The following is a 17,811-nucleotide window of genomic DNA, read 5'->3' as shown; positions in this document are numbered from 1 at the left end:
GGAGCTGGGGCTCGCCAGCCTGTGGTCGCTGCCGGACGGCGCGGCTTGTTTTTGTTTTTATGTTCTGTTTTTTACCTCGGTGCTGGCGATGATCTCATACACCGCCCCGCAGCTACGGCGCTGGCGCAGCTTCATGGCTCCGTCCGACAGAGGGTTTAAAGCCCTCTGTCAAGAGTGTGGGATTTTGAAAATCAGACCTTCCTACATCCATAGAGGCTCGCGCCGCGGCTTCAGCGTGGAAACAGGAAGCAAAGCAAACCTCGGAGTCATCGTTGGAAACATCGCGAGACTACCCAACAACAGGTACAACGTAAGACACGGAGTGGATCGCAGTGTGTTACGGAGCTTTCAGGGATCTCCCCCCCGAGCTCTGTCTCCTACCACCATGGAGCTGCTAAACGCACAATCCCTCACAAACAAATCCCTCCTCATATAACACCATATTCTGGACAAAGGGCTTGACTTCATGTGCCTAACTGAAACCTGGCATAGACCAGGGGACTACTTAATGAAGCATGCCCCCCTGGCTATAAATACATGGAGAAGGCCCGCAGCTCGGGTCGTGGTGGTGGACTAGCCGTCATGCACCGGGCTGAGCTAAAACTGTCTCCTCTGCCAATGCCTGATCTTTCCTCTATGGAATGCCTGGCCTTCAAATGCAAATCTCCATACTCCTTGACAGTGCTTCTCATATACCGTCCTCCAAAACCAAACCCATCTTTTCTACCTGAGATAAGTGATCTCCTTACCTCTCTCTGCACTATGTCAACTAACATTGTCATTGTTGGTGATTTAAATATCCATGTCGACAACCCCTCCTGTCAGTTTGCAGCAGATTTCCTGAGTGTGCTTGAGTGTCTTGGGCTGCAGCAGCATGTTGAGGTTCCTACTCACACCAAGGGGCACACTCTGGATCTGGTTATCACTGACTCTGCTTCCATCAGTAACCTACAGGTCTATGATCTCGGTGTGTCCGACCACAAAGTGGTCTCAATGGCCTTAACTTTTATGCTGCCTACTAATAGACCTAGGCGTCAAATGTCTTTCCGGAACTGGAAAAGCATTGACTCGGCCACTATGACCATGGATCTCCAGCTCATCACCTGCCCAGCCTCTGCATCAATGGATGAATTAGTGGAACTCTACAATACATCCCTGAGAAGTGTTTTTGATCTCCATGCCCCTGTTAAGTCACGTGAGGTCAATTTCTCACGCTCCGCTCCCTGGTTCACACATGAGCTAAGGAAAATAAAAACAGCTGGACGTGCCCTGGAACGACGCTGCAGACACTCTGGGCTCACTGTCCATAAACTGGCCTATCGTGAGCATCAAAGGGCCTACTCCAACTCCCTTAAAGATGCTCGCTCACAGTTCTATTCCGGGTTAATCAATAAAAACCCTGGCAACTCCAAACAGCTTTTTTCCACCATAAGCCATCTCCTGAAACCACAACCACCCTCTTCAACTGAGGCTACAGAGGAGCAATGCAACAGCTTCATTGACTTTTTTAGATCAAAGGTCAACACCATTCGCTCTCTAATGTCCAGCTCTCCATCTCTGCTTCCCTCTGACACCAACTCCTTATCGACGAGTATGCTGTCTCCTCTACATCTCGCTGAGGTTCAGGAGAGCCATGTTGAGGCAATCCTCAAAAAAATGAAATCCTGTACCTGTACCCTGGACCCGATTCCCACTGCTCTGCTCAAGGCACATATCCCCACTCTCAGTCCTTTCATCACCAAGGTTGTTAACCTTTCCCTTCAGTCTGGCTGTGTCCCACCTACTCTCAAGGTTGCTGTCATCCGTCCCCTTCTCAAGAAACCCACCCTGGACCCGGAGGTTCTAGCCAATTACAGGCCTATCTCCAACCTTGCCTTTCTGTCCAAGGTGTTAGAGAAGGTAGTCGCTTCTCAACTTCAGGAACACCTCAAACATAACAGCTTGTTTGAAAAGTTTCAGTCAGGATTTCGTGCAGCCCACAGCACTGAAACGGCTTTGCTCAAGGTTACAAATGACCTGCTGATGACAGCCGATGCAGGATCACCCTCACTCCTCATCCTCCTGGACCTGACAGCTGCATTTGACACAGTGGATCACACTCTCCTTCTAGAGCGCCTCTACAACGCTGTTGGACTATCAGACTCTGCACTCAAGTGGTTTCAGTCCTACCTCTCTGGCAGAACTGAATATGTCTCACTGGGAAGATGCAAGTCCAGACTGCTCCCTGTCTCCTGTGGTGTTTCGCAAGGGTCGGTCCTCGGCCCCATCCTCTTCATTATTTACATGCTCCCCCTCGGTCGTGTCATCAGCAAACATAGGATGTCCTTCCACTGTTATGCTGACGACACACAGCTTTACATCAAAACTGCCCCAAACCCCTCTGCAGCCATTTCATGTCTCACCGCCTGTCTTGGGGAGATTAAGACATGGATGAGCAGCAACTTTCTCAAGTTAAACAGTAGCAAAACTGAAGCCCTCCTTGTTGGAACTCCACACCAGGTTCAGTCATCCTCCATAACTCAGCTCACCTTCGACGGTCAGGTCATACCCCTCTCCTCCACAGTCACTAATCTAGGAGTTAGGTTTGATTCTCACCTGACCTTTAATGACCATATAAAAAACCTGTACAAAACCTCCTTCTACCATCTCAAAAACATCTCCAAACTCCGCCCCACTTTAACCCTGTCAGATGCAGAGAAGCTCGTCCACGCATTCATCTCTTCTAGACTGGACTACTGCAATTCCCTTTTCACTGGGATCACTGGCAAGAACATCCAAAAACTGCAATTCATTCAAAACAGCGCTGCCAGGATCCTGATGAGAGTCCGTAAATATGAGCACATAACACCAATTCTCCACTCACTCCACTGGCTCCCTGTATCAACCCGGATTGAATACAAAGTCCTACTCCTCACCTATAACTGCATAAATGGACATGCACCTCCCTACCTACAAGAACTCATCACTCCCCAAACCTCCATCCGCACCCTCAGATCTACAAGGTGCTCGCTCCTTCGGGTTCCCAACACCAAGCTCCGCAACATGGGCGACCGTGCCTTTTGCTCAGCAGCGCCCCGCCTATGGAATGGTCTCCCTGACCACCTGAGGGCAACACAGACCCTGGACTCTTTTAAGACTGGCCTAAAAACCTTTTTATTCAAGAAGGCGTTTTTACTTTGAGTTGAGTTTTTAGGACTTTGATTTTAACTATGTACTTGTGGCACTCTGAGATCCTCGGATGAAGAGTGCCTTACAAATAAAATGAATTATTATTATTATTAAATACCGGGAGGAATGGGAGAAAGCTAACACCTGGGGAGAAAATGTGCGCGAAAACGTCTATAAAGCGCACTTCACGGTGTGTCGTCGAACTTTTTCTGTAGCCCATGGTGGGCTGACTGACCTCAAGCAACATGCTTCCAGTGGTGGGCACATGCGAAGCATAAGGGACAACAAAACTAGGGGAACCCTAGACCAATTTGTTGTCCACCAGGCAACGCCAGAGGCAGATATGGTATGTAAAGAACGATTATTTTTTTAATATGGGAAAGTAGCAAGTGCAATGGATGTCAGCATTGTATGGACAAAGATATTATAATATTATTATATTAAGTACGATATATATATATGTATATATGTGTGTGTATAAATTATGAATACACACACAACCTTACACATTTCTTACAACTTCAAACCGATAGATAGATATAACCCGCATCATTTGTACTGTAGAGGCAGTTGATATACTACTCAAACTATACATATATACAGTAACATTTCTTCTTTTTTCTAATTTACAGGTGACTGCTGCAGAGGTAGCCCATACCTACCACACTGTGAAGCATGGTTTAAGCTATAACTCAGCTGAATGTGCTATGAAGCTGACTCTCAGAACACTGAATGACTCCAGCATTGCCAAGAAGATGTCCTGTGGGAGGACAAAAGCTGAGGCAATAGTCACAGACGTCCTGTCTCATAGGCAGTAGAGGAGGTGATCAAACAATTGAAAAATGGAGGAAATCCACTTCCATTCTCTCTTCACACCGATGCCTCGAATAAGGGAAATCGGAAGATGTTTCCCTTGGCCGTGCAGTTTTTCACGCCAGAGGATGGGGTTGTCAACAAGGTGATAGATTTCTTTGAAAATCCAGATGAGTCTGCACAGGGAATACTGACAAAAATACAAAGCTCTCTTGAAAACATGGGTCTATCCCTAGATCATGTTTCTGCATTCTGTGCTGACAGCGCAAATGTCAATTATGGCAGCCACAACTCGGTCTTTACAAAATTGAGAGAGGCCAACAGTGAGATCCTTCGTGGCAACTGCCATGCACATATTGTCCATAACACAGTGAATAAGGCCCTGGACACGCTCTCAGTGGATGTGGAAAATATTGTCCTCAAGATATATAGTTTCTTTTCCAACTCTGCCAAAAGGAGAGAGTCCCTAAAGGAGTTTTGTGAATTCTGTGATGTTGAATTCCATGAAATCCTGCGCCATGTGGTGACAGGATGGCTGTCACTGCAATCACCCGCCTGCTGCAGAACTGGGTCCCGCTGAAGTCATATCTCATCAGCTTGGGTGAAGAATGTCCAAAGCGCCTGAAAGATTTGCTGAGGTTGACAGAAGATGCTGCTGGAGTTGAGGAAGAGGCAGACATTGTTGAAGTTTACCTCCTCTTCTGTAATAATGTCCTGTCCCTGTTTGAAGAGGCGGTGAAAAAGCTGGAGAAGAATGTAACCACGTCTGTTGACCTCTTCTCCATCATGGACTCTTTCCGGAGAAGACTAATTCAGAGAAGAGATGATGGGTTCTATGGGTACCTAACCAAACAAAAGCCAGGCAGGAATTCACAGCTTTCTTAAACCATGCCATCAGTTATATCGAGAAGTGGTTTGACTTCTCAGAGGAAAACTGGCTCTTCCACCTGCAGCCCCTCTCTCTAGCATTTGGGAAGATCTCCTTTGATGACATGGAGAACATAACAGACCGGCTTTGCCTGGTTGGCAGGTAAGAATGAAACAATTGCGTAGTGACCATGTTTTAATATTATTGATGGTTATAAACAAATACAATTGATAGATAATATATACAAATAAATATATATTTATAGGTGTTACTGCAAACCGTCTTCTGGAGCACCTCACTCAGGAGAAGGAAACCTGGCAGTCTAAAGGAACAGCAGAGAGGTGGATGGAGGTTCTTCAGGCAGCTGACCTTCCCAACATCCAAGCTGTTGTATCCTTTTTCCTCAGCATCCCATCTTCCACTGGGTTTGTGGAGAGGATTTTCTCTTTTATGAAGAACAAATGGACTGATGTGCGGAACAAATGTTCCACTGAATTAATTAAAGGTGAGCTAATTGTCAGCCTCAATTATGATCTGTCTTGCTCAGAGTTTTACTCTGCTGCACTCAAAGACAAACAACTCCTTACTGCAGCAAGATCTCAGAAGAAGTACAAGTGGAAAAAGTAGGCTATCTCCACATAATGTGGCACTGAGCTGTTGAGTTCATGACTTTTCTTTTTTACTCCAACTGTAGCCTACTGTCATGGTCTTTGAGGCACAAATATGTTTAAAATGTTTCTACAGACGTTCTGTTTGCACTTTTGTTATTGCACTAAAAATATGCACTATTTCAGGATGGATGTTCTGCTTTCTATCTATTGTTTTATATTAATGTATATAGTTTTATGTTAAGCAAGACAGGTTTTTGAGGCACAAATATGTTTAAAATGTTTCTACAGACGTTCTGTTTGCACTTTTGTTATTGCAATAAAAATATGCACTATTTCAGGATGGATGTTCTGCTTTCTATCTATTGTTTTATATTAATGTATATAGTTTTATGTTAAGCAAGACAGGTTTTTGAGGCACAAATATGTTTAAAATTTTTCTACAGACGTTCTGTTTGCACTTTTGTTATTGCACTAAGTATATGCACTATTTCAGGATGGATGTTCTGCTTTCTATCTATTGTTTTATATTAATGTATACAGTTTTATGTTAAGCAAGACAGGTTTCTGTTTAAGAAAGATTCTTATTTTATTCAGTTGATTTTGTTTATTATTAAAGTGAATTGCTGGATAATAATTTGTTGTCCATGTGTTCATGTCACTCAAAAATATGCATCTAATTCCATTCAGGGTCAAATAGTAAAAAAATCGTTTCACTCACAAAAAAAGGGGTTATAAAAATTCACCACGCAAGGAAGGGTGAAGGCAATCGAGTCGGCCGACCCTGCCAATGAGGTGTCCCTTATTTATTTTTCGGAGAGTTGGCAACCTTAGCCACCATGCTAACTGCAGTGGTAACAGTGCAAAAACCCGCCGTCACGACTTTAATTCCACTTCTATCATGACACTGTTTCTATAATATCGCCAGGTTAGAAGCAAACACTGGGTAGTAGTTAGTGCCGGGAGTCCCTGCTGACTGTGTGTGGAAGCTGGGAGGGGAGCTAGCTTGAAGCTAGCTCCGTCTAGCTTCAAGCTACACGGAACTTTAAGCTGTGGAATTAGCAACAGAGTTTGGAAACAAGACCGGGGAACCGCTGCGCTAAGAAACGATAAGATCAGCATTTTGAACCGCTGGGTGTCACTTTATTTAGTTCTGTTAGTTGCCATGGTTCAGTGTGTGGGAGGCCCAACAGAGGTAAACAGACACACGTGGACTTCTTCTTCCCAAATGGGGTAGGCTTCTCTGAGCTCGTCTTCCGTTGCGCCACCTATGGGTTTGGCGGTGAATTGTTTTCAACGTACAGTCGTCGGAGATGTAAAAATCAAAAAGACTCTCCGCTCTCCGTGCAACCCTCTCCGAGAAACGGATACGTAGAAGCATAATGGAGCCTTTAAGCTGAACATTTAACCAGAAAACTATTGTTGTGCCTCAATGTCTCAATGGCTCACCTTTAATTAATTCAGTGGAACATTTGTTCCGCACATCAGTCCATTTGTTCTTCATAAAAGAGAATATCCTTTCCACAAACCCAGTGGAAGATGGGATGCTGACGAAAAAGGATACAGCAGCTTGGATGTTGGGAAGGTCAGCTGCCTGAAGAACCTCCATCCACCTCTCTGCTGTTCCTTTAGACTGCCAGGTTTCCTTCTCCTGAGTGAGGTGCTCCAGAAGAGGGTTTGCAGTGACACCTTCTTCATACAGATCATCCATGGAGATGTTCAGCCTTCCAGAAGAGATGAAAAGTTGTCATTTACAGTGGTAAATAATGGGAAAAAATCTAATTGTATATTTTCATAATTTTGTATACTATTTTAACTACCTATATCAGGGGTGCCCAATACGTCGATCGCGAAGGCAGTGTGGGTCGATCGCACAACTGGACAGGAGGCAGTCACGCGGATGCTCCGGCGCACTTACTCGCCCCTGCCGCCGCCGCCGCCACGCCCCCCGTTCTGGACAATTTTGCGAACGTCAACCGCGGCGGACTGCTCGTCACGCCGGGTTCACACTGGACGAGGAAGCGACGCAGCTGGCTGTTCACACCGGAGATCTTGTTGAGCTGGTCATTTCAAGAGTAGCTCACAAGCCTATAGTGTGGGCACCCCTGACCTATATAGTTTAATTTATTTATTATTCTTTATTTATTTATCCATCTATCTATCAAGCATATGAACTGTTTGAATGTGTAAGATGTTGTATAAAAGATGCATATGTGTGAATACTGTAAACTAAGTTTATGTATTTATTTGTATATATTATCTATCAATTGTATTTGTTTATAACCATCACTAATATTAAAACATGGTCTTCATTCTTACCTGCCAACCAGGCAAAGCCGGTTGGTTATGTTCTCCATGTCATCAAAGGAGATCTTCCCAGATGCTAGAGAGAGGGGCTGCAGGTGGAAGAGCCAGTTTTCCTCTGAGAAGTCAAACCACTTCTCGATATAACCGATGGCATGGTTTAACCCTTGTGTTGTCCCAGGGTCTGGTTGACCCAGCATGTGTTTGTGTGCGTGTGACAGTCTCCAGTCTTCGCGCGTGGTCATGTGGAGCAATACAAATTATTTTTAAAAAAAGAGTGAACCGTGCGCCACCGCATTTTCTTCTTTTTGCTTCTTCTTCTTCTTCTTCTTCTTCTTCTTCTTCTTCCTATTATTGTTATTATTTTTACTATCACCGAGCAAGAACAGGCTCCAGTACACAACACTGGCAGCCAGAGAGATGCTCGCGTGCCCTCGGGTCACGGGGACCCCAACCGACAAACGACGGGCCCTACGTCTTCGCCGTGCGTCGCGTGGCCATGTGGAGCAATACAAATTATTTTTAAAAAACAGAGTAAACCGTGTGCCACCGCATTTTCTTCTTCTTTTTCTTCCTCTTCTTGTTATAATTTTTATCATCACCGAGCAAGAACAGGCTCCAGTACACAACACTGGCAGCCGCAGAGATGCTCGCGTGCCCTCGGGTCACGGGGACCCCAACGGACAAGCGACGGGCCCTACGTCTTCCCCGTGCGTCGCGTGGCCATGTGGAGCAATACAAATTATTTTTTTTAAAAAGAGTAAACCGTGTGCCACCGCATTTTCTTCTTCTTCTTCTTCTTCTTCTTCTTCTTCTTCTTCTTCTTCTTCTTCTTCTTCTTCTTCTTCTTCCTCTGCTTGTTATAATTTTTATCATCACAGTGGGGATATCTTTTTATTGTGTAATTGGGAACGTGTCTGTGTGTTTGCGTGAAATAAAAAACCCGTCACCAATATGTACTCAGCGTTTCTCTTTTGTCTCTCTTGTGTTGTTTCGGTCACGCGTTGTTGAGATTTCACTGTTTTTTGTGCAGACCTTGGACATGTTAGATTATCCCGTAACGCGGAACCGTGATACGCTGCCCAGCTTCCAGCAGGCGCCTAACCCAGAGGCAGTGCACGTACACACACACACACAAATATATATGAAAGCGCATCGTACTGGGAACACACAAGATTTAGAATCTCAGGGATGCACCGCTTGATACCACTCAACTCGAGGCTCAGAGGGGCACATACGACACGATCGTGTTGCACGGAGTGGAGACTAAAGATTTCAGCTATGTATTCCAGCACACGTCCAAGGTGGTCACGATGCAATTCGGAAGCTTCCTGATCGTTACGGGTCGTGCAAAGCTCAGAGGATCTACCTCAACGCACACACAAGTACCTCTGCTGCTGCAACCCAGCTCGTCCGCGATGTGACGTGTTGCAAGATGTCTATTCGAATATTGACATTGTACTGAATCCTAAGTAACCCGAGTGTTAACCACCCCGTCTACAATTACCTGGCGTTACGTGTGTTAACAGGATCAGCCAACACGCAAAGGGGAAGCAAGGTTTGTCTTGCTGCCGCCATAGATTATATTACTAATGCACCAGCAACAGCTAGTGGGTAGTTATGTGTGAAACCAAAGCGATGAGACTGTGATTGAAAACTGTTCTGTGCATTTTTGTGTCTTTCAGTCATTTGCGCCACATGGACATCTCCTTCCAAAAATAGTGGGGATCTTCCGTGGAGACATTCAGGAGCTAAAATACCAAAAATCATGGAGCCGGCTTTCAACACGCTAAGGGCCTGCATGAGGGACAGCCAGCGGAAAAAAGACGAGAGGAGCTTGAAGGATGAAATTGACGCATTACTGGCAAGAGGGTCGGCGACAGATGATAAGGTTACCAATGGACTCAATGGAAGGGAAAAGCAGATGCAGGATGAGATTGACTCTTTGAAGTTATGTTTGATCAGGGTCTGGAATGAGCTTGACAGGGAACTGCATAATCGACAATGGCAAGATGCAGTAGGGGATGATCTCGAGGAGAAGTTACGAAAGGCGGATCGGGAAAAACGTTTATTACATGACACTTTACAAAATAAGTTGTATGAAAACCGGATTGAGATGGACGTCCTGATTTTAAAGCATAGGAGGCATGTCACTCAGGAGGCGCAAAGGCACAAGGAGGAGGTGGATCGGATGACCCAGGACGCGGATGAGGTTAAAGCCAGTAGCAAAAATATGGAACAAGAGATTTACACCTTACAGTCATGGTTGGTCAAGGCCAGAGATGAATCTGACAGTCAGCTGAAGGCTGCAAGAGTCGTACAGAAAGAGTTGAAAGAGGAGAGGACGGAGATCAAGCAGAGGTTGACAGAGCGGGAGAAAGAAGTGAAGTTGCTGAACGCTCGTCTTCGACTCCATGCCGAGCAGGCCAAAGATGTACTGAATGAAAAGAAGCAGAAGAAGGTGAAGGAGATCATCCGGGGAAAGGATCAGATCATTGCCAGTGTCAAAACGGAGAATAAAGTACTGGCAGACAGGAACCTGGAGCTCATGGCCAGACTGGAGGTCGTTCAGTGTTCTCCTTTCCACGGCTTTTTGAATAACAAAGTGTGTCCTGATAGTTTGCGTTCAACTGACCTTTGAATAAAAAAAAACAAGTGTACCTGGAACTTTGTTTTTCTTTAACACACATGCAACACGCCTTATTCTAGTCCACAGCCTGGGGGAAGCCGGGTCTGGGTCGGCGTGTCATATTGCGTCTTTTTTCGTGCATGGAATATACGTCCCTAGCCCTAGTCGGCAGTGTAGACTTCAAGGTAAAGTGACATGCCTTGTTAACCCTTGTGTTGTCCCAGGGTCTGGTTGACCCAGCATGTGTTTGTGTGCGTGTGACAGTCTCCCGTCTTCGCGCCTGGTCATGTGGAGCAATACAAATTATTTTTAAAAAAAGAGTGAACCGTGAGCCACCGCATTTTCTTCTTCTTGCTTCTTCTTCTTCTTCTTCTTCTTCTTCTTCTTCTTCTTCTTCTTCTTCTTCTTCTTCTTCTTCTTCTTCTTCTTCTTCTTCCTATTATTGTTATAATTTTTATCATCACCGAGCAAGAACAGGCTCCAGTACACAACACTGGCAGCCGGGCATGCTCGCGGCACGTGCCCTCGGGTCACGGGGACCCCAACCGACAAGCGACAGGCCCTACCTCAGCCCGTCTCGGATCTCCGCGCGTGGCGCGCGGCAATACAAATTATTTTTTAAAAATAAACGAGCGAAACGTGCGCCGTCGCGTTTTATTCATCATCTTCTTCGCCTTCATGTTATTATTATTTTTATTACGTCCGAGCACACAACACTGCCTTGTGTGTGATATACAGCAGAAAGAAAGTGTGCATGTGTGTGAGTGGGTGGGAGTGGGTAACCATCGGAGGAGCCCGTAACAGTACGACACAACCCAGTGTCATCTCGCACTATCTGAGCACCGGGCTTCAGAACTGCTGCTGGACGGAAAGCTGCCTTCACGTGTCGAGTCAGAGAAGAGGAGAAAAATAATCCTCTGGTCGGACAATTGAACACGGATCGTCCGACCGTCGAATGTGGACGGACAACGCACGGTCGGACAATTTGGACGGATTATCCGACCGTCGAATGTGGACGGACAACGCACGGTCGGACAATTTGGACGGATTATCCGACCGTCGAATGTGGACGGACAACGCACGGTCGGACAATTTGGACGGATTATCCGACCGTCGAATGTGGACGGACAATGCACGGTCGGACCATTCGTGTTCAATTATCCGACCGTCTCGCGTCTTTGCGTGTGTCGTGCAGCTATAAAGCAAGAACAGGCTCGGGCAGCCATCACGACTCTCAGGGTCCTGGAGTGTGTGACGTGCAGAGATTCAGAAGAAACAAACAACGAGTCAAGTATGGTCATTTCTTTTCTTTTTTTTAATTATTATTATTATTATTATTACTGAGCAAGAACAGGTTTCAGAACACAACGCGCGGCGAGATCCCGAACGACAAGAGACGGGCCGTACGTTACACCGTGTCCAACGTCGCGAGCCTCATGGTCACGGAGACTTCAATCAATTATCCGACCGTCTCGCGTCTTTGCGTGTGTCGTGCAGCTATAAAGCAAGAAAAGGCTCGGGCAGCCATCGCGACTCTCAGGGTCCTGGAGTGTGTGACGTGCAGAGATTCTGAAGAAACAAACAACGAGTCAAGTATGGTCATTTCTTTTCTTTTTTTTTATTATTATTATTATTATTATTACTGAGCAAGAACAGGTTTCAGAACACAACGCGCGGGGAGCCGGGGTCGGCGGCGAGATCCCGAACGACAAGAGACGGGCCGTACGTTACACCGTCTCCAACGTCGCGAGCCTCATGGTCACGGAGACCCCCCGATCGACAAGAGACGGGCCGTACGTTACACCGTCTCCAACGTCGCGAGCCTCATGGTCACGGAGACCCCCCGATCGACAAGAAACAGGCCCAACGTTACACCGTCTCGCGTTTTCGCGTGTGTCGTGCAGCTATAAAAAAAATAATAATAATTTCGTTCTTGTTCTTGTTCTTGTTCTTGTTCTTGTTCTTGTTCTTGTTCTTGTTCTTCTCCTTCTTCCCATCACCGAGCAGGAACAGGTTCGAGTACACAACTTCAATTATCCGACCGTCTCGCGTCTTTGCGTGTGTCGTGCAGCTATAAAGCAAGAAAAGGCTCGGGCAGCCATCGCGACTCTCAGGGTCCTGGAGTGTGTGACGTGCAGAGATTCAGAAGAAACAAACAACGAGTCAAGTATGGTCATTTCTTTTCTTTTTTTTTATTATTATTATTATTATTATTACTGAGCAAGAACAGGTTTCAGAACACAACGCGCGGGGAGCCGGGGTCGGCGGCGAGATCCCGAACGACAAGAGACGGGCCGTACGTTACACCGTCTCCAACGTCGCGAGCCTCATGGTCACGGAGACCCCCCGATCGACAAGAGACGGGCCGTACGTTACACCGTCTCCAACGTCGCGAGCCTCATGGTCACGGAGATCCCCCGATCGACAAGAAACAGGCCCAACGTTACACCGTCTCGCGTTTTCGCGTGTGTCGTGCAGCTATAAAAAAAATAACAATAATTTCGTTCTTGTTCTTGTTGTTCTTCTTCTTCTTCTTCTTCTTCCCATCACCGAGCAGGAACAGGTTCGAGTACACAACGCGGGGAGCCGGGTCGGTCCAACGTCACGAGGCTCAGGGTCAACGAGACCCCGAACGTCAAGAGACGGGCCGTACGTTACACCGTCTCCAACGTCGCGAGCCGCAGGGTCAGTGAGACCCCGATCGACAAGAAACGGGCCGTACGTTACACCGTCTCCAACGTCGCGAGCCGCAGGGTCAGTGAGACCCCGATCGACAAGAAACGGGCCGTACGTTACACCCTGTCCAACGTCGCGATCGGAGAGACGGCCCTCAACTTGAGCGACCGGGCAAGTCCCGAGGCGTCCAACTTGGAGTCTGTGACGTGCAGAGATTTAGAAGAAACAAACAACGAGTCGAGTATGGTCATTTCTTTTCTTTTTATTTATTATTATTATTACTGAGCAAGAACAGGTTTCAGAACACAACGCGCGCGGAGCCGGGGTCGGCACGAAGACGGGTCTGGGTCAAAGAGCCTTACTGATTGTAACGCATCGGTGTTACAAGTCGGGACACCGTCCCGACCCCCGTCGCGTAGCCGTGCCGTTCTCCCTGACGAGGTCAAGCGATGTCACGTCAACAGCGTTTCACCAGAGAACAGGTTCTCCAACAGCTCTGGTCGACGTCCTCTGAACGGACAGAGGACCGAGACGAAGACGAATACGAAGATGAAGACGAAGACGAAGACGAAGACGAAGACTCGGACGACTGCGTCGACGACGAAGACTACGACCCGGTGCGTGACACCGCCGCTGCTGAAGATTCCTCGTCGTGCACATCCTCGATAGGAGAAGAAGGAGAAGAAGAAGAAGAACAACAACAACAACAACAACAACAACAACAACAACAACAAGAAGGACAACGACAAGAAGAAGAACAGCAAGAACAAGAACAAGAACAAGAACAAGAACAAGATGTAGACCGCTGCCGCGCCAACGCCGCCGCCAACGGACACGTGGAAAGAGAGACATTTCTGTCAAAAAACGGAGAAATAACATGGTCCTCGACGCCGTACGCCCGAGAGGGGCGATCCGCCTCCGCCTCCTCCTCCTCTTCCTCCTCCTCCGCCGCTACGCCCGTCGGGGTCCCTTCCCCGGGCCCCACGACGCACGCGACGTCCGGCGGCGTCACCGACGCGGCCTCGACGTTCGGCCTGTTCGTCACGCCGACGGTAGAGAACATCGTCCTGGAGATGACCAATCTGGAGGGTCGTCGGAAATACGGCGACGGCTGGAAAGGGATGGACGCGACCGACCTGCGCGCCTACGTGGGGCTGCTGATCTTGGCGGGCGTGTACAGGTCCCGGGGCGAGGCCGCCGCCAGCCTGTGGGACGCCGAGAGCGGCCGCGCGATATTCCGCGCCACGATGGCCCTCAAGGTCTTTCACACGTACTCCAGACTGCTGCGATTCGACGACCGCGAGACGAGACGCGCGAGACGCGCCACCGACAAATTGGCGGCCGTGCGAGAGGTCTGGGACGCTTGGGCGGCGAGGCTGCCGCTCCTCTACAACCCGGGGCCCGAAGTGACCGTGGACGAGCAACTGGTTCCGTTCAGAGGTAATTATTATTATTTTTTTTTTACACCAGCGACTGGCTAGCCCTCGTCAGTTGTCCGCCGGCGACTCCGAGCCTTCTTCTTCTTCTTCTTCTTCTTCTTCTTCTTCTTCTTCTTCTTCTTCTTCTAATACAAATTAGTTTGTATTTTTTTTGTAAATTATTATTGCACAAGAGTCATTTTTTTTTTTGTTCTTGTTCTTCTTCCCCTCTTCTCCCCTGTCGACGTTCACGTCTTGTCTTTTCTCCTCTCCCTCCCCCATCGCACACACGCCAGGCCGGTGCCCTTTCCGACAGTACATGCCCAGCAAGCCGGCGAAATACGGGATCAAGTCGTGGGTGGCGTGCGACGCCGTCTCCAGCTACGCTTGGAAGATGCAAATCTACACCGGAAAGCCGAGCGGCGGGCTCCCGGAGAAGAACCTGGGGCTGCGGGTCGTGCTCGACGTCACGGAGGGACTGAGCGGTCGCAACGTCACGTGCGACAACTACTTCACCTCCTACGAACTCGCGCGGCAGCTCCTGGACAGGAACGTCACCGTGGTCGGCACGGTTCGTAAGAACAAGCCCGAGCTCCCGGCCCGGCTGCTCGCGATCAAGGGACGAGCGGTGTTCTCCTCCGTGTTCGCCTTCACGCCCGCCGCCACTCTGGTGTCTTACGTCCCGAAGAAGAAAAGCAGGAACGTGGTGCTCTTGAGCACGCGGCACTCGGAGGCCGACGTCAGCGACCGCGCGGACGGCAAACCGGTCATGGTCCTGGACTACAACCGCAACAAAGGAGGCGTGGACAACCTGGACAAGGTGATCGGAACGTACAGCTGCCGGAGGAAGACCGCACGCTGGCCCCTGGTCGTCTTCCACAACATCCTCGACGTCTCTTCCTACAACGCCTTTGTGATATGGCGAGAGGTCAACCCCGACTGGATGCCGGGCAAGCGGAACAAGCGCAGGGTGTTTCTCGAGCAGCTGGGAAAGGCTCTCGTGGCGCCGTACATCGTGCGGAGGGAGCGCGTCCCACGCACCGAGGCGTCCGCCGCGGTCGTGAAGGCCGTGAAAGCGGCCGCTGCCGCCACCGCAGCCACCGCCGAGCCGAGAGACGATGACAGCGACCGAGACGACGCTCGGGTCCAACAACAACGACAACAACAACAACCCCAGGGTCCAGACCCGGGCGCCGCCGCCGCCGCCACAGCCTCCGTGGCAGCCCCGCTCGCGGCGAGCAAGAGGAAGAGGTGTCAGATATGCCCCAGGAACAAGGACTGTAAAACTCACACAATGTGCCGCGGGTGTAACAAATACATATGCAAGGGCTGTTCGCTTTCCTATTGCCCTTCGTGCGCGTGCTGATGTGTGGTGGGCTGTGCGAGCAAGAACATGCTCGAGTACGGGCGGCCGGGCTGGCACGGCGTCGCGAGTCTCAGGGTCACTGTGATCCCGAACGACAAGAGTCGGGCCATACGTCTTTGCGGCGTGTGTCGTGTGTAGCTATAAAAAATAATAAAAATGAGTTCCCTTCTTCCTCTTGTTCGTCTTGTTCTTGTTCTTGTTCTTCTTCTTCTTCACATCACCCAGCTAGAAAACAGGCTCGAGTATGCAACGCGGGCGGCCGGGCTGGCCCGGCGTCGCGAGTCTCAGGGTCACTGTGATCCCGAACGACAAGAGACGGGCCATACGTCTTTGCGGCGTGTGTCGTGTGTAGCTATAAAAAATAATAAAAATGAGTTTCCTTCTTCCTCTTGTTCTTGTTCTTGTTCTTGTTCTTCTTGTTCTTCTTCTTCTTCTTCACATCACTGAGCTAGAAAACAGGCTCGAGTACGCAACCCGGACGGCCGTCGGCGGTCCGACGTCGCGAGTCTCAGGGTCACGGTGATCCCGAACGACAAGAGACGGGCCATACGTCTTCGCGCTTGTGTTGTGTGTAGCTATAAAAAATAATAAAAAGGAGTTTCCTTCTTCCTCTTGTTCGTCTTGTTCTTGTTCTTGTTCTTGTTCTTGTTCTTGTTCTTCTTCTTCTTCTTGTTCTTGTTCTTCTTCTTCTTCTTCTTCTTCACATCACCGAGCTAGAAAACAGGCTCGAGTACGCAACCCGGGCGGCTGTCGGCGGTCTGAAGTCGCCGGTCTCACGGTCACGGTGATCCCGAACGACAAGAGACGGGCCATACGTCTTCGAGGCGTGTGTCGTGTGTAGCTATAAAAACAATAAAAATTATTTTCCTTCTTGCTCTTGTTCGTCTAGTTCTTCTTCACATCACCGAGCTACAAAAAAGGCTCGAGTACGCAACGCGGGCGGCCGGGCTGGCCCGAAGTTGCGAGTCTCAGGGTCGGACAGGTTACAACACACAACGGAGGGAGACGGGTCGGTCCGACGTTGCGAGTCTCAGGGTCACGGGGATCCTGAACGACAAGAGATGGGCCATACGTCCTTGCGTGTGTCGTGTGTAGCTATAAAAAATAATAAAAAGGAGTTTCCTTCTTCCTCTTGTTCGTCTTGTTCTTGTTCTTGTTCTTGTTCTTGTTCTTGTTCTTGTTCTTCTTCTTCTTCTTCTTCTTCTTCTTCTTCTTCTTCTTCACATCACCGAGCTAGAAAACAGGCTCGAGTACGCAACCCGGGCGGTCGGCGGTACGACGTCGCGAGTCTCAGGGTCACGGTGATCCCGAACGACAAGAGACGGGCCATACGTCTTTGCGTGTGTCGTGTGTAGCTATAAAAAATTATAAAAAGGAGTTTCCTTCTTCCTCTTGTTCGTCTTGTTCTTGTTCTTGTTCTTGTTCTTGTTCTTCTTGTTCTTCTTCTTCACATCACCGAGCTAGAAAACAGGCTCGAGTACGCAACCCGGGCGGCCGTCGGCGGTCCGACGTCGCGAGTCTCAGGGTCACGGGGCGCCCCACCGACAACAGACAAGTCCTACGTCTTTGCGTGTGTCGTGTGCAGCTATAAAAAAAAATAAGAAAAATACATTTCTTTTTTGTGATCATTACTGCGCAAGAGTCTTCTTCTTCTTCTTCTTCTTCTTCTTCTTCTTCTTCTTCTTCTTCTTCTTCTTCTTCTTCTTCTTCTTCTTCCTCGCATCACCGAGCAGGAACAAGTTCGAGTACACAACGGAGGGAGCCGGCTCGGCCCAGCGTCGCGAGTCTCAGGGTCACGGGGCGCCCGACCGACAACAGACATGTCCTACGTCTTTGCGTGTGTCGTGTGCAGCTATAAAAAAAATTTGAAAAATAAATTTCTTTTTTGTGATCATTACTGCCCAAGAGTCTTCTTCTTCTTCTTCTTCTTCTTCTTCTTCTTCTTCTTCTTCTTCTTCTTC

The sequence above is a fragment of the Limanda limanda genome, chromosome 11, assembly GCF_963576545.1.
Source record: "Limanda limanda chromosome 11, fLimLim1.1, whole genome shotgun sequence".
Lineage (NCBI taxonomy): Eukaryota > Metazoa > Chordata > Actinopteri > Pleuronectiformes > Pleuronectidae > Limanda > Limanda limanda.
Note: the sequence above shows the minus strand (reverse complement) of the source record.